This window comes from Tursiops truncatus, chromosome 2, assembly GCF_011762595.2.
Source record: "Tursiops truncatus isolate mTurTru1 chromosome 2, mTurTru1.mat.Y, whole genome shotgun sequence".
In the NCBI taxonomy this organism is placed as follows: domain Eukaryota; kingdom Metazoa; phylum Chordata; class Mammalia; order Artiodactyla; family Delphinidae; genus Tursiops; species Tursiops truncatus.
In genome coordinates, this window is record NC_047035.1 from 73934822 (window position 1) to 73958538 (window position 23717).

At 44.7% G+C, this 23717-nt stretch overlaps 1 protein-coding gene across 1 annotated transcript in view; it reads right to left on the reverse strand.

Annotated features, from left to right (window-relative positions):
• The window catches only part of LOC101322361 (dehydrogenase/reductase SDR family member 2, mitochondrial-like), a 170226-nt gene that overhangs the window by 76906 nt on the left and 69603 nt on the right, over positions 1-23717 (reverse strand).

Here is a 23717-nt window from a genome sequence, read left to right on the forward strand (position 1 = left end):
TACAGAACAATTTCAGCATTTGTCTATAGCACAATATTTGCCATTTCTTCCCAGGCATTGTTGTTTATTCTGTTCTGAAACACTAGTGAAATGATCTGCTTCTGAAATTTCTTCTCACAATAATTTAACAATATCTGTTTGTTGTCACGTTTTGCTTTCCGCCAAAATCATCATCTGTTAATGCATCAGATTCTCCTTTTTCCAAGTTTTTCTCCTTAGTCTACTAACATTACAGTAATAAAATTAAGGTCATGCATGTTGGTTAAGTTTCTAAATACATTCTCCTTAATGAGGCTCTGTCCCCATCTTTTTACAAACAATGCCAAGAGGTGATTTGACTTTTCTCAGTTCATCCATGATTCAGGACAAAGAGAGTCCATAACCTCATCATTTTTTGCTCTTCAAAATTCTGTAGTTTTATCAGTTTTCTTCGCTAGTCAGAATCCTTCCCTCTTTTTTTTTCTTTATTGAAGTATAGCTAATTTACGATGTTGTGTTAGTTTCAAGTGTACATCAAGTGATTCAGTTATACATACATATATACGTGTATATATGTATGTATATTCTTTTTCAGATCCTTTTCCATTATAGGTTACTACAAGACATTGAATATAGTTCCCTGTGCTATAAAATAGGTCCTTGTTGCTTACCTATTTTATATACAGTAGTGTGTATATGTTAATCACAAACCCCTAATTTATCTCCCCCGCCCCTCTCTATCCCATTTGGTGACCATAAATTTGATTTCTATGTCCGTGAGTCTATTTCTGTTTTGTAAATAAGTTCATTTGTATCATTTCCTCTTGACTGATGACTTCTGTTTGTTCAGGATGGAGAGATAAATAACTACTAGTATAGAAATGGAAAAAATTGTGTGCATTGCGGCTTTCCACAGCAATTCTACTCCCTGATTTTCAGATTCTGGAAATCCAGGGGTCTGGCCTGCACACACAGGAAAATGTCATGGATATTTTCTTCACTGGTCCATTTGGCCAAAGGCAAATCCTCACCGAGCCTTTCTCACGCCAGAACCAAGATAACACTCCTTGATGAAAACATCCATCCCAGCAACTTCTGAATGATGGACCTGATTTTAGACAGACTCACTAAGACTGGAATTTAAGTTACTTGAGAAAATAAAGCTTGCAGCCGTCCAGCGCACACAAAGTGTCTGGGACAACTCACTGGCTGCTGTATTGTGTTATAATTGCAAAGCAAGCTCACTGTCTGCCAGGATTTATTTAAAATATCCTTTCTTCTTCTTCGCATTTATAGACACGATTCTAATTTCCTATCAGAATCTGGCTTCCTTCCTTTTGTGAGGGAGTCTTTGGGTCTCTGGTAACAAGTGCCTTGTTCACTGGAGCCCCGGGTTACTGTCCAGCTAAGGGAATGACACCATCCCTGAAAAAATTTTTCACATGGGAGGCATAGTTTCCAGTAGTTTTTAGATGGTTTATGCCACAGCCTTGTAGAAATGGAGGAACATCCAATAAACACAGAAAACTCTTCTTCCTGAGGATCTACTTTTTTTTTTTTCATCAAATACTGACATTTCTCATTTCTCCATGATTTTGTTTTCTTCTGGCTTGAATTTCTTACTGATATGATTATTTTTGCAGATACTGGTGCCTTTCAAATATTTCATTCACCCGAACCTCTCTTCTACGTTTTAAATCCAAATAGCTAATTTTCTTACGAAAAGTTTACTTCAAAATCAACCTGACTAAAACCAAATTTGATATTTTTTGGTAAATTTACTTTCTCTTATTTCAATCAATGACAATGACATCCACCAATGCCCAAACCAGGGACCACAATGTCAATATAGATAGCTCCACCTCTCTCACCCTCAATGTCACAGTAGGTCCAAGAATTGTCAATCTTACCAATCTCTTTTATCCACCCTTTCTTCCTCTTCCTCATCTTCACTGCCTTTTAACACTTCTCTTTTTGTCTCATCTCACTTCTGTCATTTGACCCTCCATGTTGGTGCCAGAACAGTCCTTTTAAAACACACATATTGGGCTTTCCTGGTGGCGCAGTGGTTGAGAGTCCGCCTGCCGATGCGGGGAACGCGGGTTCGTGCCCCGGTCCGCGAAGATCCTACATGCCGCGGAGCACATGGGCCCGTGGGCCATGGCCGCTGAGCCTGCGCGTTCGGAGCCTGTGCCCCGCAACGGGAGAGGCCACAACAGTGAGAGGCCCGCGTACCGCGCAAAAAAAAGAAAAAAAACAACACACATATTACTGAACTTTTACGCTACTTAAAACCTCGCTGCATCTATTGAGGCCGTGCTGTGTGTCGGGCTCAGTGCTAATTTGCTGATGATAAAATGATAAACACGACCTTGTCTCTGTCTTCAATTATCTCATAATCTGATGAAGACAAAGACAAGCAGTTGGAATTCACTGTGATGTAAGCAATGATCTCTAGGTTCCTCCTTACCTAATGTAAAAGTGCCAAGTGTCAGAGAGGAAGAGCCCCCTGATTCTGCCTTGGGAATCAGAGAAATTCACAGAGAAGGTCAGGGGAGGAGGAATTTGAAGCGCTTCACAGGAGATCACCTCAAATACCCCCATGAAGCTGGGGCACACACAGGAAGTGTGGGCGCCTTGCGGTGAGGCAGGTGGGCTTGAGGAGGGTGTGGTGTTCTGCTGCAGACCTTGTGGGAAAGGGGAGAAAATTTTACCAAGACACTTGAAAAACTTACCAAGACACACTTAACAAAGAGGCTGAATTGGGGTTCTGGGCTGACAGAGTTAGAAACACAGAGGGAAGTGTCAGAGGCGCGAGGTCGGGATGAGCCCTTAGGGTTTCTGGGCTGAGCAGGAAAGTGCCTGGTCTAATATTGGGGAGGTCCCTGGAGACAGAGAAGGGAGACAAGGCCCAGGTTCTAGGGAGTCACAGTATGAAAGTCTTGGCATCATCGGAGCTGGGAGAGACCATGAAAGCCTTGTTTCGTCTTCCTGCATCATACAAATGAGGGATGAAAGTACAGGAGAGCTTAAGTAAACAGTTCCAGATGCTCGGCAGGCAATAGAGCCCTAGCTCTGCCGTGTGACCTTGGGCAAGGTCGTCAACTTATCTATAAAACAGAATCAATAACGGCACCTATTTCATGGGGTCACTGTGAGGATTTGATGAGTACAGTGTATAAGATGCCTGGCATGTTGGCTGGCCTGTGGTGGGTTTCCGTGACAATGTGTTATTATTTCTACTGCTAATGAGGTCTCACAGCTCACTCAAGGCAGAGCCAGGACTAGAGCCAAGTGCTGGCTTTGTATTCTGTTCCTCCGTCCTCCAGGCTCCTTCCTGGGGAGAAGAGGAGAGGATTGTTCTGGCAGCAAGAACCTACAGTAAAGTCACCAGTGGACAGTGACCCAAGCCTGGAGAGAGGAGGGTGGGAAATCCTTGGAGTGAGGGATTATAAGGACCTTCTCTACTTTCTATCCTCTTTAACTTCTGGAGTGATAGGTATGGTGTGTTGGGGGGGGCGGATTTAGGCATGCACGGCTCTAAAGGACTATAGAAGGCACCAATAGAACCCACCAGCTGGGGTGATTATAATTGTCCTAGAACCTTGGCTTTTAGGCAGAAAGGAGAAGTGGAGTTTGGGGCTGCTTTCTACATATCTTGACCCAGGTCAAGAGGGAAGGAAGGATTTGCCTGGTGGTCCAGTGGCTAAGACTCCATGCTCCCAATGCAGGGGGCATGGGTTCGATCCCTGGTCAGGGAACTCAGATCCCACATGCTGAACAGTGCAGCTTAAAAAATAAATAAAAATAAAGTACACAGGAGGATGTATGTAGGTTAAATACAAATACTAGGCCATTAAAAAACAAAAAAGAGGGCAGGAAAACAGACAGGGATCACAAGCCAGAAGCTCTGCTCCTAAATCGAGTTTAGGACACTACAAGGGACAGGAGGGAAGTTACTGATTCGTATAAATTGGAAGGCCAGCAGATGTACATGGTAAAAAATTCAAAACATACAAACAATGAACGGTGAAAACTAAATCACCTTCCCACCTACTCCTTAGTTTCCCCTCTCAGTGACAGACTCTGTTATCAAATTCTTTATTTATCTTTCCAACAATATTCTGTGCACTTGCTAACAGACGCTCATACACACGGGCTGTTTATTGCACCAAATTTTGCATGCTAGTGTCTTGCTTTTCCCACTTAAAAATACATCTTGGGAGATGATGCTGTATCTGTAACTGGAAGCTGCCTCTTGCTTTTCAAAGCCTAAATAGTATTCTATTGAGTGGATGCACTGTAATGCATCCTTTATCAATAGGCGCTCATATTATTTCCAAACTCTTGCTTTTACAAGTAGAGCTACAATGAATATCTTTGTATATACATCTCTCTAAACATGTACATATGAGGTAAATGCATAGAAGTAGAATTGCTGTGTAGGAGGAAATGTGCGGTTTGTAAAATTTATTTATTCTTTTATTTATTTGGATCATAGTTGATTTACAATATAGTGTTAGTTTCAGGTATACAGGAAACTGATTCAGATATAGATAGAGATAGATAGATAGGATTATTTTCCATTACAGGTTATTACAAGATATTGAAAATAGTTCCCTGTGCTATATAGTAAACCCTTGCTTATTTATTTTATGTAGAGTAGTTTGTATCTGTTAATCCCATACTCCTTATTTATCCCTCTCTTCCTTCCCTTCCCTTTCCCCTTTGGTAACCATAAGTGATATCATATAATATTTGTCTTTCTTTCTTTTTTTTTTTTGACTGTGTTGGGTCTTCGTTCTGTGTGAGGGCTTTCTCTAGTTGTGGCAAGCGGGGGCCACTCTTCATCACGATGTGCGGGCCTCTCACTATCGCGGCCTTTCTTGTTGCGGAGCACAGGCTCCAGATGCGCAGGCTCAGTAGTTGTGGTTCACGGGCCTAGTTGCTCCGCGGCATGTGGGATCCTCCCAGACCAGGGCTCGAACCTGTGTGCCCTGCATTAGCAGGCAGATTCTCAACCACTGTGCCACCAGGGAAGCCCTAATATTTGTCTTTGTCTGGCTTACTTAGTATGATATTCTGTAGGTCCATCCATGATGCTGCAAATGACAATATTTCATTCTTTTTTATGGCTGAGTAATAGTTCACTGTGTGTATATATATATATATATATATATATATATATATATATACACACACACACACACACACACACGCACACATACCACGTCTTAAACCAATTGCCTGTTGATGGACACTTAGGTAGCTTCCATGTCTTGGCTATTGTAAATACTGCTGCTATGAACATTGGGGTGCATGTATCTTTTCAAATGAGAGTTTTTGTCTTTTCCAGATATATGCCCAGCAGTGGGATTGCTAGATCATATGGTAGCTCTATGTTTAGTTTTTTAAGGAATCTCCATACTGTTTTCCATAGGGGCTGCATCAATTTACATTTCCCCCAACAGAGTAGGAGGGTTCCCTAGGAAACGTACGTTTTTAATTTTGATGGAATAATAGGATATTAGATGTGACATTTCCTGTTGTCTTAGATTTTCAGCAAAGGCCCCAAAGACCAAACTAAGTCACGAACTACCTATTCAGGAGCTGTGAGGAGATGGTAATACCTGTTTTCTTTCCACCTTTAGCCTCATCTCTGCCTCAGGGTCATATAAGAGAAGGCCAGGAATTCATCGAGAGGCAGAACACATGTTAGAAGAGACGGTTTCTTTAGAGAGTGAGAAACTGGAGAGTTGTCAGAGCAGTGTGCTGTTTCTCCTTTCCCGAGTTTGTTTCCCTCTTAGTTTAAGGCAAGTCGCTGGGGAGGGTTCATAAGAGCAACTCAGAGACCTTGTCACGAATCCCGTGGAATTTGGGGGATGTAGGGTTTAGTACCTGAGTCACTGCTGGGGAAAGCTTCTGAAAGCCACAGTCTGTGGCAAAGCTGCCTCCGTGGGCAAGGCGAGAAGAGGCTGCCATGGGAACAGCGGCACCCTCCCCGACGCTGGGGAAAGGTGTGTGTTTCCTGTGACCTGCTGTGGGCCCTGTGGAAGGGAGCTGGAATTGAAAAGGACCCCACCAAGAACAGGCTGGAGGCGCCGGGGTGGGGATGGAGGCAGGGTGCCAAGGTCTGAGTGTGAGAGCCACAACTGTCAGCAGGAGAGTGTCGGTGGGGTCAGGAATGCTCAGGTTAAGGTCTCCAATGAACCCCAGAATCATCCCATAAGAGACAAGCATTTGGGCACTGGTCACACACAGAGGGTACCAAAGCCAGATTACAACTGTCCCAGTCATCAAAGACCTTTTCCACCCTCTGCGTGTCTCCTCTCCCAGCGTCAACCCTAGGGGAACTGGAGCTCACAGGGTCAGGGAGAAATGGAGGGAAAAGAACAAGGTGAAAGAATGAAAAGCCAACCAGGACCCCCTTTCCGGGCTTCAGGTTTCTGAGCCTGAGTCAGGACTGATCCAGGGATTGTGGAAAAGGTTTAAATTGCAGGAGGTTACAGCTTTGATGTGAAACTGGTCTAAACTTGTCAATACCTGGAAAATGAGACTATTCACTAACTGAAAGCGACTACATATTTAAAGTATAAGAAGTAGAAAAATATTTTTAGACATCTTTGAATTTCTTGTTCTTCCCATTTATTAGTATTGTTTTTAAAAGCCAATTAGAAGCAAAGTTTATTTCTTTAGATTTCTTTTAGCTTTTTATTTTGAAATTATTTTAAATTTTCAGAAAAATTGCAAAACTAGTACTCACAAAGTTTACATACATGCCTTCCACCTAGCTTTCCCTGTTGTCTTCTTGCATAATCATGGTATGATGATCAAGACCAAGAAATTGACACTGAGGCAATGCTATTAACTAAACGCCACAGTTTATTCAAATTTCACTAGTTTTTCCTGGCCCAGGATCCCACACTGCATTTAATTGATCTGTCTGTTTAGTGTCCTCCAATTTGTAATAATTCCTCAGTCTTTCTTGGTCTTTCATGACCTTGATAATTTTGAAGAGCTCTGTTCAGTGATTTTGTAGAATGCCTGTCAGGTTTGCCGGATGTTTTCTCACGATTAGATTGAGGTTGTGCGTTTTAGCTGGTATCCCACAGAGGTGATGTTGTGCCCTCCCCAGTGCATCCTAGCAGGGGGTACATGATGTCAATATGTCTTGTTACTGGTGATGTTGACCTGGATCACGTGGCTAAGGTGATGCCTGCCTGATTTCTCCACAGTTGTGGAGACTATTTCTCCCTTTGTAATTCATAAATATCTTGTGCAGAGACACTTTGAGACCATCAAATTTCCTGTTTCTCTTCAAACTTTTGCTCACTAATTTTAGCATCAATAAATGGATTTGCCTTCTCTAGGGTCTAATTCCCTTTCTGCCTGTATCAGTGAAGCACAGTAATAACTCCACAGTCTACTTTCCAAAGGCTGGGTTATTTTGCCTAAACTAATCATAAGCACTTCAGCAGGAAGTCTGGTGGAAATTTGCCTCCAACTCCTGCCCTCCTGCGGGCTCCTGCCATTGTGAGGCCTATATGTCTTCTTATTAATCCTAATCATCTGATAGACAACTACTGACCACACACACACACACACACACACACACACACACACACACACACACACACACCCCTCCCAGGGACAGGCATTAATTCTCAGAGACTTTAGAGCCTAAATTAATATTCATAGGCAGAAACAATTTCCTCGAGGCAGCATCAGCTCCTCAGCCTCCCCAGGTGAGACCTGGCCTTTTGATATACAGAGCCCTGGACAGTCCCCTTTGCTCACACACCTTCTTTCAGCACTTGCTCCAGGGCTTGACAAATGAAGGGTTTCAGGGCACGTACCTTTCCACATTAGAGCTTTTCTTTATTTGAGGTGCAGGGTCAAATTCTTTCACAGAATCCCTATTCTCTGGTAATCTCTGTAAATGGAAGGGGGTGGCTCCTTTGAGGATATATTATTCTCTTGTACAAAAAAAAAAAAGCTATAAATGAGTGAGATTGTTTTTCCAGTTACCTTAATATTAATCCAAATGAGAAAATTACTACCTGTATAATGATGCCTAAGAAAGATCTATTTCCAGCCTTAATATTCACATTCACCATTACACTAAATGAACCAGAGTTCGTGGAAATGCTCAAAAGTTCACCAAAGGCCTAGTGAACATTATCCAATGATGTTTTAATAATTTATATCAAGATTAACCCTCTCTGGTCAGTGTTACCCAGTTGTAGGTTTTATGTATGTCTGCCTCTTGATCCCACAATAGTATTAAGTTAGCATACAAGTTTGCAGAAATATTAATAGCCAAGAATATACATCTTCTGTCCATAGAATCACAAAAAAGGTCTATGATAGATCAGTGAGAGTGAAAAATAGTCTTTTATTGGGCTTGGTTCAGCTCTCTGTAAGATGAAAGAAAATATAGCAATGGAAAATATCTTATATTCCTACTGTTTATTGTTTCATCGTACCATTTATTGAATATTGGTGTTTTTATTATTGAAACTTTATACTATGCTTAATCAATTTTGTTTCCGACTCTATTATCTGATATTAATTTTTATTAATTTTAATTTCTTTTTTCTGTTTTAATTTGTTTTTACTGTTTTTAAATGACCTATCTTGGACCAACTTTCTAACTTTAACGTTTTGGAGTATTAATCTTGCTTATTGATTTAGGCAGAAACTGGCTTTTAACGGTAGGTTTAGATGATTTATATTAAATCTGGTATTTGGTACATTTGGTTTTCATTCTTTCAATGTTTAGGATCTGTCTCTTTGCTTATATGAACTATATTACCCCCTTTATCTTTGAAAAAGTTTTGGAAGACAAAAAAAGCCCTATTTTAAAGACATACATGAATATCGTAAACCATTCTGTAAGCATTCTAATGATCTCTTTCCCAAATCAAAAGCCTGTTCCACTCCCCTTCATGGAAGAAAAAGGCTACTATTCTTTTTGTCTGTGCTTCTTGTTCCCTACGCTAATTTCCCATTCATAATTAAATATGATATTTCTCACTGTTTTCTCTTTCATGTTTCTTTTATGCTTTCTGTGTCTTACTTTTCTTCAAATAATTAAGCTGGTGTCATAAATAACCCTTCCAGAGTTATCCTTACTTCTTTAACAATAGTTGCTATCAATAATTATCACGGGTTCATTTTTTAGCCATTAGCCATTCAAAATTTCTACCACTAATTTTAGCCTTGCATAGTGTACATTGTGGCTTTGAGCACTTTTCAAACGAGGCCCCTGGCTGCCACATTTCTTTTGAAATTGGGCCGATCTGAGAATGTCTCTCTGTTGCCTCCCTATACAAGTGGCTTGATGTGGCCCATTATTCTAGAGTTGCAGCTTATCCCTTCCATAGAAGATGTCATCACCATGTCATTAGGCATTTCTCCTTGCAGTGGAAAAAGCCAAAGCTAGTCTGATATTTCGCTCTTTGAAAATGACCTACTTTTCCTACTTGGAAACTTGCAGAATTCTCTTTTTTTCCCTTATAGTTTTAATTTTTTATGAAACTATGTCATGGTGTTGCTTTTGTTATTGATTTTGCCTGGAGCTTTGGACGTACTTGCTGTAATTTTTTTTCAAATATAATGTTTTCTCTGCGTATTGATTTTATCCTTTTGTTTGTTTTTTTTTTTCACCTTTGGAAACCCCTTTTATTTGGAAATCAGATCTCCAAATTTAACAACTTCTCTTGAATTATTTCCTTACTTTTTTCACTCCTTCTCAATTCTGAATATTGTAATTATGGATAAGGAGGGGGTGAACAGTTGCTGTTTTTTTTTAATGTAAAGAAACCACGAACAATGACAATTGTCAAAAAAGGAGGCCTTGTTTTAATGAAGAACAGTTGGCACCTGTTTGGCTGAATCAGGGATGACATGGCAGCTGGACCATTTTGTCCATTTTCAAACAGAGCCAAGGATTTATGGGTTCCTCCTTTGGTGAAGGTGGTAGCAACTGCAGCTAAACACAGAGCAGGTGGAATCTGTCACAGATCTCACTTCTCTACAGACTGAGGAATTTTTTCATATAATCTGCAGAATAAGTCAGAAGCAATTAAAAGACAACAGCGGTAAGTTCTTGATATGAGGAGCCCCCGCCCCCGCCAAAGAGGGCTCCGGAAGTTCAGCTCAGAGTGTGAAGTCAAGTGTACAAAGAACACCGCAAACGGCGTGAGTTACAACATGGCTCACAACAGCAGCTGGGGAAAAGGAGAGGGAGATTCTTCTGGTTGTTTGAGGACCAGGGATCCCCTGGGGCAGGTATTGTGACTTAAGATATCCATCCACAGGCAGCAGGATCTCTACCTGTCTGGGGTTTAGCGTGAGCCCTGACCTAGATCCTGGACCAGTGATTGTTTGGAGTCTAGGCCTGGGAACCAGCAGAGGCCCTGGCTGACAGGTTGTGCCAGCCTGAAAGGAAGGAGGGTGGTGGGAGGGCTGGACCTATGTTCATGTGGACTGACAGGGATAGAGATGTGGGAAGTAAAAGGGAGTGGTCAAGGCTGGGCCGAGGAGGATGAGTTAGGACTGAGATCACTAATGCTGTACTTGCCTCGGTGGCAACTGATATAGAAACAAGGGTTGGGGGGCTTCCCTGGCAGCGCAGTGGTTGAGAGTCCGCCTGCCGATACAGGGGACACGGGTTCGTGCCCCGGTCCGGGAAGATCCCACGTGCCGCGGAGCGGCTAGGCCCGTGAGCCATGGCTGCTGAGCCTGCGCGTCCGGAGCCTGTGCTCCGCAACGGGAGAGGCCACAACAGGGAGAGGCCCGTGTACCGCAAAAAAAAAAAAAAAAGAAAAGAAAAGAAAAAGAAACAAGGGTTGGGCTAAGACTGTAGATGGCATGTCAGTGGCCCTGACCATTAGGAGCTGAGTAATAGAAGTCTTTGGGAGCACAGAGGCCATTTTTATGAATCTGGAGGGACCTATTTTCCTTATTTTATCTCTCTACCAGAGTTGTTTGACAAATGCCTTTAGTAATTACAGGTCTTTTCTATGTCTAGGCTTCAGATCTGGCCCTTCCTCTATGATCAGACAGGAGGTTATGAAACCAGGTACTATATTTGTTGTAGTGATCTTCTTGAGGACGTTGGCAATGACATATCTCTTTCCATTTGTTAGAGTTATCTGATAAATTCTTTCAAAGAAAAGTATGACTTCAGAGGGGGTACCAGCCCCTAATGGTCCTATTTACCTTGCATTTACGGATGCTCCTAACACATACGTTTGTTCATTCTTTGCAAATCCCAAATCCACTAAGCTCCCCTTTCTTATCGAAGATCCTCTCATTTGAAGCCCAGAAAAAGTAGAAACAATTTGAGCCCAATTAATTATATAGCATTGGATTTCCAGTTCCCACGACTTTCCACTGGACATGATGTTAGATGGTATTGCTGCATTTCCACCCCTTCAAAGCATTTTGAACATAAATAACTACAGTTATTTCCATCGAGGAAAACAGCTTGCTAAATTCATCTCCATGTACTTAGAATTCTAAGTTCCTCACTTGCCAGTAAGTTATTAAAATTCACTCATTTTTAAATAGACTTCCACCTTCCTAAGAGGCTTCTATATATCCTGTCATTACTTTTCTGCTGCTTTCCACAACGGGTAGATAACTGATTTGATGGGAGAAATTAATTTGACATTTTATCCTCAATCAGAATATTAAATATCCTCCTAACCATAGTCTTAGTCATTTGTGTCTTGTCATCATACAACGATTGCACTTTCTTCTCTAGATCCATAGTTAAAGTTTGAAATTGAAGGTACACGAGAGATGAGGACTTCATTTTAGAAACTCATTTGCTATATCGATCTAGGAAAGATGGGCTTGCTCCCTCCTGTCCAGAGACTCAGAGACCCTTGGGTGTCACCAAGGGAACTGCGCTAGAGACAGGAAAAGTGCAGGATGATTTTATTTTAAAAAACAAACAAAAGCAAAACCTCTACTTTTCTGGGATATCGCTGGCATTTATGGAAACACGCCCCCACTTCTGAAGAATTCTGCTGTGGGACTTGAAGATAATCTTCGAAGGTGACCATGTCATATAAGTCTGAGTTTCGAGCACGCAACAGCTAAAATTATCTGAAGGAACAAAGGTCTTCTGGGGAGTGGGAGAGGGTGAGGGAAACTGGAAGGTGGGGCAGGGCTGGGTCAGGAGCCGACCAAGCCCACAAGCCTCAGTTTGCTCCTGTTTTCAGTTATCAGCCACCATTATCTATCTTCACCAGCGGTGAATGGAAGAGGCAGTGCAGCAGAGGTGCGCCCAGGGCGAACTGAGTGCCGCCCCAAAGTGCAAGTCAGAATTCAGTGAGTGTCCTGGGGGATAGTCTGAGACTAGACTGCTCTTTAATAGAAGTTGTCCCCCTTTCCGCATCTGCCCCCATGGCCCCTTGTCAAGCTCAAAACTTGTCCTCAGGTTCTGATTGACTTGAAAGTGGTTTTGCAAATACATCTCTGTTTCTTTCTGTGGACAGGAGCTTAGAATTACTTAGCCCAGTCTCTCATTTGATAGATTAAAAGAATTAAGCACAAAGAAGTTCAATGACTTGCCCAAGGTCACTTCTTGTTGAGTTTAGAACCACCATCTTTGTATTATGAAAACCATCTCCAACATTTCCTAGATTATACACGTATTTTTTAAACTTGTGTTGAACTTGGACACAGAATGTCTTATGGCTGCCTGGCACCTTTTGAAGACAGTTTTAATATTTGAAGAATTTTGACTAACGATTCCCCATCCATAGTCTCTCTAGCCAAAAAGGACTCTTCCCACCTCCTCTGCAGTAAGACACAGGCACTGGTGCCACCAATCAGAGGGCCTCACCTAAGACTGATTCGGAAGGAAATGAAATAAGTTCCTCATTCTGCTGCAACTGTGGCTTCAGAGCCAGCTGGCTTTCGGAGGCTGTGGTGGTCTCAAGGTTGGGTTCCTGACAGAGGCACAGCACTGATGTGGCATCGGTGGCAACTGCAGTGATGTCAAGTCCCTGGCATTCAGGTCAGAGCAACCTGGAACATTTGGGTTCCGTGGTGACAACAGTCAAGCCAGTGTTGTGTTTTGGTGTGGGCAATGCACCTGGAGCTTTAGCCTCTAGCCTGGTTCTCCAACCTTCCAAGGTTCTAGGAGCTCCCTAATAACCTTTAATAAAGTCATCTTTTGCTTAAGCTGACTCCATGGGTCCCAGTATTTGTAAGTGTTATTGGCAAGGTGAACGAGCAGGATGAAATCACCTTTGTTGTTCCCTCACCCCATTCCCTATTCCAATGCCCTGCCCTGCCTCTGGATGAAATTCCTCTTAGATGATAAAAGTCCTCTGTTCCCCTTCGGTCACAAGAACAGTCTCATGTTAGTGATTATTGGTCCAGTCCAATATGGTAATAACAATTCTGGACTCTCTTCTCAGTGAAAGCTTCTTCCCTCTCCAGCTTGGGTGTTGGCTTTATCCTGGAAGCATTTATCAGAGGAGGGAGCGTGGTCCTCTTATCTCTCTTTCCCCCTCCAGGGCTTCTCCTTTGCCTCTTACAAGGCTGCCTCTACTCCTCCAGAATTAAAATGAGCAGGAGGGAGGAGAGACAGAGGTGGGAGAGCACTCACAGGGCCAGCGCAGATGCACCTGGTCTTGGTTTCCTCTGGCCACGGCACATGTTTAAAGAGATCGTGTATTCAAAAGGTCTAGTACAGCATACGACAGATGCTTAATAAATATTTACATTTATTTTCATTAGGTGTACATTTGATGTTTCCACTCTATTAGACAGTAAAAGAAGAGGGACTATGCCTAGTCTTTGTAGTATTGTCACCTATTTTATCGTGATGTATCCTGTTAAGCTCCATCATTACTGGGATACTGATAAAGTCATCAAGGTTTAAGCCTCTTAAAAGACTACACTCTGGGGGTTTCCCTGGTGGCGCAGTGGTTGAGAGTCCGCCTGCCGATGCAGGGGATGCTGGTTCGTGCCCCGGTCCGGGAGGATCCCATATGCCGCGGAGCGGCTGGGCCCATGAGCCATGGCCGCTGAGCCTGCGCGTCCGGAGCCTGTGCTCCGCAAAGGGAGAGGCCACGGCAGTGAGAGGCCCACGTATGGCAAAAAAAAAAAAAAAGATTACACTCTGGTTATTTGTGCACATGTGGTGATCCTACTGCAAGCACAAGCTTTCTAAGCCGGGGGCATATTGTGGGAGATAGATGGCTTTCCACCAAAGACCCTGATTCCCCTTCAGTAGAGCTATGACTAGAAGGTTGCTTCCCAGCCAGCTCCAACATTTCCTAGACTCCCTTGTGTTTAGATGGGTCCATGTGACTGAGTTCTGGCTAATGGAATGTGGATAGAAGTGTTGTTTGACATTTCCAGGCCTGGCCCATAAAACCTTTGCACGCTCTCTCTGCCCTCTTGGCTTCCCAGATGTTGGTGTTAGGGTTAGCTTGGAAATCATGTGTTGACGATGGCAGAGCCTCCATCAGCCTCAATTCTGTGGAGCAGAACTCTCTGCTTCCAACTGGACTTTACATAAAAAAGAAATAAACTTCTACTATGTTAAGTCAAGGGTCAGCAACATTTTCTATAAAGGGCCAGACAGTAAATATTTAGGCTTTGAAAGCTGTATGGTCTCTATTGCAACTACTCAACTCTGCCATCTTGGTGTGAAAGCAGCCATAGGTGACACATAAATGAATGACACAACTATATTCCAATAAAACTTCTTTTTTTTTTTTTACAAAAACAGATAGCAATCTGGTAACTGTGGGTGGTAGTTTCTGACCCCTTTATTAAGCCACTACAATTTTGGATTTTATCTGTTAGAGCAGAATACTACATTAATCAACTCACTTTCTTATTCAATCTTGTGTCAGCACTACTCAGGGTGATGCAGGGCACAGAGTAGATACTCAGTGATGAGTGAATGGAGAGACTCGAAGCACAGAGTCCGGAGTTTCAACAACTGTCTGGGACAGAAGATCATGCCTCAGGCCTGAACATGGCCAGGAACTTAGTCTGAGTTCCTTGCATAAAGCTGGGAGACACAAAATGTTGGATAAGAAAGCTCCCTCTACTGTCCCTCCGTTGTCTTCAAGACTGTGTCCAGTTCTCCCACCTTGGCATTGAGGGATTTCTGACTCTGGCTTCTGCTCTTATCTCCATCTTCTTTTCCCACTGCTCCTTCTTCTTTGTGTCTGAGCCCCAGGAATACCAAACCAAGTTCCCTAAATGTTTGGCAATTTTACACATGCCGTTTCCCCTGTCAGGAATGTCATTCTTCTTGTTTCCCTAGCTTAACTCCTCCATCTCCTCTTATCCCACCTAGACTGGGAGGTGAGAGTCGTTGATGTGCTTATCGTCCATATGGCCACAACCCAGCTCATCCTTCAGTTACAGCACTTATCATGTTCCGACGTGTCGATATACCTGTCTACGTACCTGGGTGGGTGCATCCTGAGGTCAGGGACCACTTTGTTTTCCATACCCCCAAACCCTATGGCATACTTGCCACTTACTTGGTTCTCAGTAGAATCTGGTGAAAGAGTCAGTGAATTAATATGAATCCCAGCCTTAACGAGTACAGCAATAACTACATATGTTGAAGAGTTGTTTTACTCTTGGCATTTACAGATATTTGATTCAAAAACACTACCAACTAAAAATGATATATCACGGATAGCGTAATAACTTACATTGGATTTACATTTCCAGTAGCTGGTAAAGAATGTCCATTCCTTTTGCCTCTGCAACAAAACCACCCTTGGTTGCACCTGAGCCCAGAGCAACTGAGGTGCTCAAGATTGCCCAGCACAGAACAAAAAGGCTAAAGTCTTATTAAACAGTTTGGGCTCTGCTGATGGCACATGGATCCTCTAAAAAAATACACAACTCTGTGACCCAGATTTTCCAGAAAAGTCCCACTTTCAAGTGTTTGTTCCATTTTTCCCACAAATAAGCATACATTTTTCAAGCCATATGTCTCTATTTTGTTTAAGAAAACATGACTGCTGTTAAATAGCCAACTCCAGCCCTGAAAGGTACATTAAGTTCATGATAAACAGCCTTATATTTAACCCAGCATCTCACCTAAAGACGTTTTTTGAATTTACGCCTATTGAAAAAATTTAGAAATGTCACAGTACCTAAATTTTTTAAAAGTCTCCATCTGACCATATATAAAACTTGGCTACAATTTTTAACATTGTGCTAGTAAAGCTGAGTGAAATGTATTCCTTAAATTTGGAGCTTTTGAACCGGCTTTGCCTTTTGGCCAATTTGGCATCCATTGGGCTAGTCTTTTGCCTCTGACTCAAAATCATAATGGAAACTTTGACCTCACGTCTAGCAAGAAGGATAGGAGCAGGCCTTAAAACTGAGGTATCCCCACCCCAAATGCAACCACAGTGTTTCCAGTGCTTACCTGGTGGGAGCCCCAGGGCAGCCTGACTTGTCACCAGGGGAAAGGAAGACCTGGAATATTCGGGGTGGGGGGGGGAAGAGATGGTGACTTTTGTTTGTTTGACTGACTGCTGCTTGCGCCCAGGAAGAGCCAAAAGCAGAAGAGAAGGAAGCAAAAATAGCCTCTGATAAGGACCCAGATCCAGAGGGGAAACCACTCAGGAACAGAATTGAGGTTTGGAGACGGTCCTACCCACCCCTCTTCCTTTCACACACACCCTCGCTTCCTCTTCCCAGGGCCATCCAGCCTGTGAACCCCCTCCCTGCTTGTCTGGGCACTCCTGGTCCAGCACTTGTCATCCTCAATGCCAGACACATGCTTGGCAGGGTAGGTGAAAGATGGGCAGGTGGAGTAGCCTTGGAGCTCAACTCAGGAGGCCTTCACCACTCACCTCCATAATCCCTTTTACGAGGAGCAGGTGGGTCCTAAGGAGAACGGGTCCTTACCTGAACAGATTGCAGGATGGATGAAGGGACAGATATTTAGTTGAACTACAGGAAGTTGCCAGTTATCTAGACAGATAAATAGATAATTTAGGTATAATAGATGGTGGATAACAATATGTACACCTAGGTAGATATAAAAGCAGATAGTGGTAGAGATGGCAAGTTAGGAATATACAGATCAATTTAACTGTACATCAGTTATTTGAGGCACATATGTGCTTCTTTCTAGAAGGAAAGGATGGTCTGAGGGATATCAAGGACAAAAGAACAAGATGTGCAGACATCTATGGGAGCAGTGTCAGCCCTGGTAACAGCCAAACCATGCCACAAACCCTATTCCTAACCTGCTCCCACCTCGACAATTACAGTAAAATCCCCAGCAGAACAGAACTGTCAGAAATTGAACTCTACGAAATGGTACACACCACTTAGGTACAAATGAGATATTTTGTTTTAAGATAATCCATAAGTACATCTTAGGGTTTTGTAAAATAGCTCATAAACTATGATTTATACACTGACTGGAGCTAATCTGCCCCCATGGACTCACGGTTATTATTTATTACTTTCTCCCAAACTGAAATATAAGTATTCCGGACCATTAGTTATTGATCACAGTCCTCTCTTACACCAAAGGGGACAGATGGAATCACAGTCAGGGTCACCTTCATACTGTTAATGCTAAGTTAGAGAACAAGGCTTTCCATTACCTCATCTTTAAATGGAAGGTAACTGGCAGAGTAGAGCTGACCTGATGTGCCCAGCAAGTTTCAGGTCAAACGTCTTCAACCCAGAACAGAGACATGGCAAGCCTTGCTCACTAGAGACTAGAAAGGTCACTTGAGCCCACCTAAGTGTAGGTGGCCCAAGGGGAAGAGACAGGGGACACTGCCTTGCCTTTGTAAGCCCCCATCGGTAATGTGGACCAATCAGTTTATCTACTCCTCAGCCTATAGGGAAAAGTGAATAAGGCAGCAGAGCGAAGGGTGTGTGTTTCCCCACCGACACTTTTGAAAGGGCTGAGTTCTACAAAGTGTCCTCTTTTATGAGCAGAAGCAACAATGTGTAGAGAAAGGTCCTTCCTGCAAAAGTCTGTGAAGCCAATGGAGCTCCTTGGGAGCTGATGGGGAAATAGTGATTTGTAACTCTTGTTATGACCCTTCTTCTACATATACACATATAGATAGCTTGGAAATACCAATCCATATTTTGGAGGCCCTACTGAAGGGATTCCAATATTGTAAATTCCCTTGCTCCCCCAATGGGTGTGAGGTTTTCCACTTCTCAGGTCCAGGCATGGCTCCTTACCATGGTGGCCAAATGCTTCCTGGCTGGGGCTGTGGGATACTGATTGCCCCTTCATGAGCCTTGGGATACCCACCAGGGGAGAGCTGGGGAAACTACTTTGCCCGGTTGGAGCCCCAGATGGACGACTAAGGCCCCAAAATGTCAGGCCAAGAGAGCCTCCCCAGTTCTGTGGGTAGCACACTTTAAACTCTCTTGAGAAATGTCATGAGTGTGTCCCGGAAGCCTGTTTGGAAGGTGACACTTATGGACACTAACTTGTTTCCAGAATCAGAAAGGAGATCCATGGCAGAAATCTCCCCCCAACCCCCAATCCCCAGATATCTAAGGAAAATTTCCTTGACGCAGGACTCAAATGACAGAATAGGTGATCGGGCAGGCCGTGAAACCCATAGGTGGGACCCTGTAGACTTAGTGCAGAAATGAAGAATTTCTGAGACAGAAAAGAAAAAAAAACAAAAAATAAAATAGCAACAGACTTAGAGGCTTACTTCTGTGACTGTGGAAGAACCCTTGAAGACCCTGCTGAGTATCTGAGTATGTGGAGAGCAGCAGCGATCTGCGTGTTAAATTCCTAAACACCCCAAAAGGCAGGAAAAGAAAACTTCAGCACGCACACTGATGATGAGAAAACCCCCGCAGAGGGCACAGGAGCAAGGAACTATTACAGCAAGGAGTGAAATAATATAATGGCTCCAGGATAATTAGAGATATGAGTTTTGTTTGTTGGATGATTTTGTTTTGTCTTTAAACCTCTGAGAGGTTGAAGCTGCAGATAAGAGAGAAGAAATTTCAAGGAATGAGGTGCCTAGAGGGGTGGGAGTGAATGAGATCCCAAGTGGGTAAGGAAGGAGTTCCCTGGAGAGAGAAGACACACGCACCTCCTTCACTGATGTGTGGGCTTTCGGGGAGGAATAGAAGCAATGCAATTAAGTTTTAGACCAGAGTGGGGAAAGGTGATGAGTACCATCTTGTTGAAACCATGCAACTCAGATTGGGACTTGAACCCACGGTCTTTTAATTGATATCACATTCCTGGTTTCAGGACTTTTTTTTTTTTAAACATCTTTATTGGAGTATAATTACTTTACAATGTTGTGTTAGTTTCTGCTGTATAACAAAGTGAATCAGTTATACGCATACGTATATCCCCTTATCCCCTCCCTCTTGCGCCTCTCAGGACTTAATAAAGCTCAGGTTCTTGATATCTCGTTGCAAAAAGAAGTCAGTGAGAAACAAAGTGATAGGTAAGAAGCAGATTTATTTAGAGAGAAACACACTCCACAGACAAGAGTGAGGGCCATCTCAGAAGGTGAGAGGCCCCAAATATGGCATGGTTAGTTTTTATGGGCTGCATAATTTCATAGGCTAGTGAGTGGGAGGATTATTCCAACTATTTTGGGGAAGGGGCAGAGATTTCCAGGAATTGGGCCACTCCCCACTTTTTTTAAAAATTAATTTATTAATTTATTTATTTTTGGCTGCTTTGGGTCTTCGTTGCTGCAGGCAGGCTTTCTCTAGTTGTGGCAAGTGGGGGCTACTCTTCTTTGCAGTGTGCGGGCTTCTCACTGCGGTGGTTTCTCTTGTTGTGGAGCAGGGGCTCTAGATGCGCGGTAGTTGTGGCTCTCAGGCTTAGTTGCTCCATGGCATGTGGGATCTTCCCAGACCAGGGATCAAACCCATGTCCCCTGCACTGGCAGGCGGATTCTTAACCACTGTGCCACCAGGGAAGTCCCCCACTTTTTGATCTTTGATGGTCAGCCTTGGAACTGTCATGGTGCTGGTGGGTGTGTCATTTAGCATATGCTAATGTAGTACAATGAGCATATAATGGGGCTCAAGGTCCACTGGAAGTCAAATCTTCCACCATCTTGGACCTAGCTGGTTCTAACTAGTTTTTGTCATGACCTAGAGCTACGTCATTCTCTTAAAGGTTGTGCCCTGCCCCCTTCCCTCCTGTTTCATTACTGCTATTGTTCTCTCTGTGAAGTGCACAGCAAGGTCCTTGCTCAGAGTGAATAAAGGTGAAGCTGTAAGGAAAGAGTGGTGGCAGTTTTCAAAAGCCATTGGGGAAAACTGGGGGCCTGGGTCAGCCATGGAGGCGTGTGAGGGAAGGTTCACGGCTCGGTGTTGATGAAGGTGGTGGAGCTGGTGGTGTGAATTCTGAGGAGGATGTGGGTGAGGACTGGAGTGTAACAGCCACTTGACTGGAAGGGCACCCCCTGTGTGGGGTGAAGCTGGGGGTCTGTCTGAGCCACCTCCCCTTGAGGGACCCAGATTTCTCCAGCTTCCTTTGCTCCCTGATAGGAACGTGTTTATGAGAGAGGCCATAACCTTGCGGTGGTGACAAGGCTCAGAGTGGCACATGTTGAGGGGAGCTGGAACCACCGAGCCCCTGGGACCCAGAAGCTAGAGGGTCAGGAAACAGAGGGAGTCTCACAGAAAAATAGAGGGGGGCAGGGGTGGGGGCTATTAATCCAACCCGTTATTTAATAGCTGAGAAAAATGAAGACCAGAGAAGGTAAGACAGTGGCAGAGGAGGGACTCTTAGCAGATCATCCATTCCTCATCCAGGTTGTTTCCATGGCTCCCAGGCAGGGAGGTGGGGAGGGAGACATCTAAGAGGAGGTGAATCTCCTCTTGGAGCCACTAACCATGTGAGGGATAGGCTCTTGGGTGTGCTCCTGGGAGACTGGGCAAGACATTTAATTACCACCTCCCTAACTCCCCAGGCAAAGACTTTTTTCCGGCATCTCAGGATGAAACAGGAGGGAAGGGGGTAGTGGTGAGGAGATGGACCACTGATGCAGGGATAGCATTTGCAGGCAAAGCAGCTGCTCATACTTGCCATCTTCACAAGGAAGCTGAGGTTAAGAGTTTCAAAACAAGTTCATTGCCAGTAAAAAAAAAAAGAAAAAAAAATCAAGACTTCAGCTCAGCAACTGCTCAGCAGCAACTCTGTCTCCCCACCTCCATACCCTACACTAGATTTGTCTTAGATTTCACCTACAACACCTCCTAGAGGCCTGGCCTTCATTCTCCTAGCCAATCACCATCTGGTTCCCAGGGCGAAATGCAATATCCAAACCCAGAGCAACAGCCTCCGGTCCCGGTGGTGGATATCAGAGCCTCAAGGAAAGGCCGGCCACCACAACGTTCTCCCCAGTGATGTAGCTGGCGTCTGGAAAGCACAGGAAAGACAGAGTCCCCACAGTCCTCTGGCTGCCCTGCCCTGCATGGAAGGGGGACAGAACTGCAGTCTCGATGCCTGTGCTAATGAACTCTGACCTCTGTCTCCCTGCTGACCTGGCTGGAGGGCCCAGCATACCTCCATCCCTGTTTCCCACCTCCCAGGCTCCTCCTGTCCTCCAGCTCCCGGCTCCCAGGCTGTGCAACCCCAGACTCGTTGAGAGGAATTTCTGATAAGCCAGGATGCAATCAGAGTCCTGTCTCCTCTGGGGACCCCACCTGCCTCTGTGATCCACAGAGATTTTTAAAAGAGTTTTGCACAGCCAGATTATATTCAACCTGAAAAAATTCGGAGAGTCAGTGCTCGATAGGATTGTGAAAGGCAAAAGCCTGGCTACTCTTGGCACATGTGTGCCTTTTGGCGAAGATGACCCTGCTTAGGGCCCGGGGCTGGGGATTCCACTGGATCTTCTCACAGAAGCCAGAGCCCTGATTCTGCTACAGAGAAGTGAGAGGCTGCTGTTCTCAGAGCCCCGAGCGGCTTGCCCAGCCAGGGAAAGCACAGGGTGGTTGGCATGGGAACTGCTGGCAGCTGCTGAATCCTCGCCACTCGGCTGAAGTCAGTCTTGACAAGTCCTGGAGACACACCCTGCACTCGGATGCCCTTATGGGGCCAGCTCCACAGCCAAGGACTTGGTAAGTCCCAGTGGGGCAGTTTGCTGGTGGTACTGGTCCAGCATCTAAGAAGGAAAAAGAAACAGTAAAAGTACACTGCCAGTGAGGGGAGGAGCTCTTGCTGGACCTCCAGGGCTGTGGAGGATAAACCTGCTCTCCCTTAGACCAAACTCAGACACGCCTCCCACTCCACCCCTGGGAATTACCAAGGAACAAAATTGAAGCAGGAGCAGGATGAAGCCCGGGCTTAAAGAAAGGTCAGGAAGGCAGAGGCTATGTTGGTCTGTGCTCGACCCAGAGAGAAAAGCTTAGGTGCGAGGTCAGGGAATGGGACTGAAGAGACCCAAGGCCAGACCCCTGCTGTACCATGACTTGGTCGACCTTGGGCAAGTCACTTAAGATCTCTAGGTCTCAATTTCCTCATCTGCTATGTGGTTTATAAGCGCTGCCTGTCGATAGTCACAGGAATGCCATGTCTCTACTGCCCCCTGGTGTGAGTTTTTAAAAGAACTCTCCTTTGAGCCCATACAGCCCCTCTGGTGCCAGACTTGGTGAATGCATGTTCAAGACACCCCTTTCCTTCAGGAGAATAGAGTACCTCTCCAGGGTGCGTGGCTTGGTGAGCAGAGCATAGACTGGATTTCAGCTCCCACTTGTCCCTGTCCCTGGACCTGGTGCCTTTGCACAGTGAACAACCTGTACAACCGTCCACGGCAGCCCTGGGGGTGTGGGGTTTGAATGAGATAAAGGCAATGAGTGTGATTTTAAGTGTGGACCAGAGAGATGTTCAGTGTTTGTGCACTTGGATATTTTTATCACACAGGATCAATATTCACTTCCCCGACACCCTGGCATCCATTCCACTGCCCCCTTCCAAGGCTCCCCACTCACTGTGTGGAGGTACATAGACAGCAGCAGTGGCAATGAGCACCGCAGAGCCTCCCCTGTGAGGAAACAGACAGGTGTGATGAGGTAAAAGGTGAGCACAAATGTGAAGCAGATGCTGCCAGAAAATGGGCTTCTGACGAGGAGACAGAGCTGAGCTATAATGGGAGAAGAAGGGAAATTGGGGATGGGGCCAGGGTCTCTGGGGAGAAGTAAAATCTTTTGGGCCTGAGAGGGTGCTGACACAGCCTCCCCTGCTGGGAAAGCCCAGGACTCCCTGGAACCAGTCACAGGGGCAGGGCCAATCAGTAGCTGGGTCTCTGGAGAACAGAGCTGGGAGCCTGGAGGCAGCCGTCAGGGTGAGGTCGGTGCAGCCCAGGGGACAGCCACTCCCATAGGAGAGAAATGCGTTTAGAGTCACCTGAGTTTCAAATCTAGAACTGTTTCTGATTCAGACAAGAAGAGGTGAAAAGCAAAGGGGGGAAAACTTGGCTACCAGAGGCATGCAGGGGAGGGACTGAAGGGGCTTCCTCTGGCCTCGTTGGAGGGGTTTGGCTCTCTGGGTTACACTACCAGGCCCTGGGCCTGGCATCTGGCCTGCCATTCTCAGGGGACACAGCCTGTCAGGGGTGATTGGGGCTCTTCTGTGGGTTTGGAATTTGCCGACCACATTCCTTCCAGACAGTCCCTTTCGCTGTGTTGGCCACATCCCCGGGGACAAAGTAGCCTGCAGACGTGGTTCAGGAGGCGACGGGGACAGA